Source organism: Corvus brachyrhynchos, unplaced genomic scaffold (assembly GCF_000691975.1).
Source record: "Corvus brachyrhynchos isolate BGI_N302 unplaced genomic scaffold, ASM69197v1 scaffold305, whole genome shotgun sequence".
Taxonomy (NCBI): domain Eukaryota; kingdom Metazoa; phylum Chordata; class Aves; order Passeriformes; family Corvidae; genus Corvus; species Corvus brachyrhynchos.
Genome location: NW_008239284.1, coordinates 484,471 through 486,865, shown reverse-complemented (window position 1 = coordinate 486,865; position 2,395 = coordinate 484,471). Strand labels below are relative to the sequence as shown.

At 58.7% G+C, this 2,395-nt stretch overlaps 1 protein-coding gene across 1 annotated transcript in view; it reads right to left on the bottom strand.

Moving 5' to 3' along the window:
- Positions 1 to 2,395, bottom strand: part of ALAD (aminolevulinate dehydratase) — a gene marked incomplete at its 3' end in the record, with an annotated part of 9,612 nt that overhangs the window by 6,915 nt on the left and 302 nt on the right. The gene's annotated exons all lie outside the window — the stretch shown is intronic.

The following is a 2,395-nucleotide window of genomic DNA, read 5'->3' as shown; positions in this document are numbered from 1 at the left end:
CCCCGCCGTGTAGCCCTGGGAGAGGGGCCCTGAGGGCACAGACACGGGGTTTCCCTGCCCCTGCTCAGCCTCGTTCCCATTGGTTGGTTTGTGTTCCCTGCGCGGGCAGAAGGACCCTTGGTCCCGTGACTGGAACAGTTCCTCGGCAGAGCTCCGGCCATGCGGCTGGAGAAATAAACATCTCTGAAACAGCTATCAAGAATCTGTCTGTCCATATATATTTCCTTTCCACGGGACTCCTGGTTTGATATATGCATGTTGCAGGATCCCCACTGCAACATCCTGGGACGAGGTGTTTGGCTGCAGTGCAGAGGAACAGCTGTGCAGAGCAGCTCCAAGGACTTCTGCTGGCTGCTCACACGGGGCCACATCCCCTGAACACCCCGTGCAGAGGAGCTGGGGTGCCCTGGGAGACAAAGCCAAGTTCCTGCTGGAGAACATGGATTTTTGGGAGCTGGAGCCTGAGGGAGGTGGGCAGGAGCAGAGCTGAGACAGGGTTCTGGAAGAGCAGGCGGATTCCTGAGTATCCTTGGCAGGGCAGGGCTTCCCTGGGGAGGGAATCCCAGGAGGGATTTCCCAGGCAATAAACCTCGCTGACCCCCCAACCTGCATCCAGTTCTCCCCAGAGAACAGAGTGGGATCAGAGTCTCTCTGGAGGCACAGCTCACAGCACAAAATCCAGGGGACAAAGTTTTACACCAGCACCCACGACACCAGCCAGTAACAGAGCTGGGCAGGAGATGGCTCAGTGCTTCTGGAAAACCTTTAATATGAGGTGTTTCACCTATTTTATACACTCAAGACCCTTAAGATGTTCTAATATGGAGCCAAACTCTGTCTGTCAGAGCACCCCAGAGCACAGGACACTTGGAACAAAGGGGAATTGTATTCAGTCCAGAGCCTCTCATACCCCAAAGAATCACTTCTGCTTGGGGATGGGGAAAGGCCCCTCTTGGTTAGAGGCTTACACGTATAAAAACCCTGAATAAAAACATCAGGTGGTGCTCGTGGGGGATGCAGAGCAGCTGACGGGCATGCTGGCAGCGTCATGGCATCCCTTGGCAAGTAATTTTTAGCCCTTGGAAAGCTGCCGCCCCAGTCTTTACTCCAGGGAAGGGGACAGCCCCCGGGTGAACCGGAGCTGGCAGCTCCAGCAGGCGCCTGGCTCCAGGCAGGGCTCCAGGCAATGGCAAACAAACGGCTCAGTGAACAAAACCCATCTCGAGAATCCAAAAAATGCTTTAAACAGTTAACAACACCAGAGGCACCTGCCTGTATGGGACAGATAGAGGCCACAGCTCCAGAAACTGCACGCTGGAGCGAGGAGGGGCCGGGACCGGGTGGGATTGCAGTGTGGAGATAAGAGCGGGACCGGGTGGGTCCGAGGCTGCTGGGGCAGGTCCTCCTTCCCAGCCCCACGTCCAGGACAAGCTGCTGCCCACGCAGGGCACCGGGGTGGCACAGCCGGGGACATCGGGGAAGGAGCGCAGGGACGCGGAGCGAGGGCTGCGGGAGTGTGCAATGGGGACATTGCTCCGCTGCGCCCCGGGCTGGGGCTGCTCCCCCCGACATCCCGCAGGGCTCCCGGCAGAGCAAATTAACCTTTCTTCAACATCCAAGGCCCAAACCGGTCTTTGTAAAGCTCTTCGCTCCGTGCGCTCCGGAGGAGTTCAAGGAGAGCTCGGCAGCAGAGCGGCTTCACCTTTGCTCCTTCTCACTGGCGCCAGCCGAAGCCGCAGCTGTGCCCAGCCCGTGCCCTCGGCAGTGCCCGGGTGCCTCGCTGCTCTCGGGGGACGCGCAGCGACTTCCCAGCGGGAGAACCCGGCACACGCCGGGCCTCGGCACCGGCACCAACCGGACAATTTTCGGGGACGGGCTGGAGCCAGCTGCGACGCTGCTCCGGCTCCCGACAGCCCCCCACGAGCTGGGAGTGTTTGTTCCCTCTCGTCTCATCTCGGCAGCAAGCTGTGTCCCAGCATTTCGGGACACACAAGCCCACGTGGCCCCAGCCTTCGCCGCACAACCATTTAGCTAAATCCCAGGGACATTTAAGATCCCAAAATCCCTGCTGGGAACGGAGTGGGGTGTTCTAGGAAAGTGGAGCTCCCTAGGCAGACAGCGGAGCTGTGGGTTAATTAACAGCCAGTAACGAAGGCCAAGCAGGGTTAATTAAGAACTACCAAACTGTTAGGGCAGGTTTCCTGTTCCACGATGGAAACGGGGATGCTCAGGGGTCTGGAATTACACCCCAGGACAAGCGGGAGTTCAGGACCGACGCCAGCTCGCAGCATCACACGTTGCTCGGTGCTTCCCCCGCCGTTGCCACGGTTACCGAGCAAAAACCGAGCAAAAACCGAACAAAACTGAGCAAAACCTGGGTTGTCCTTGGTGCGTT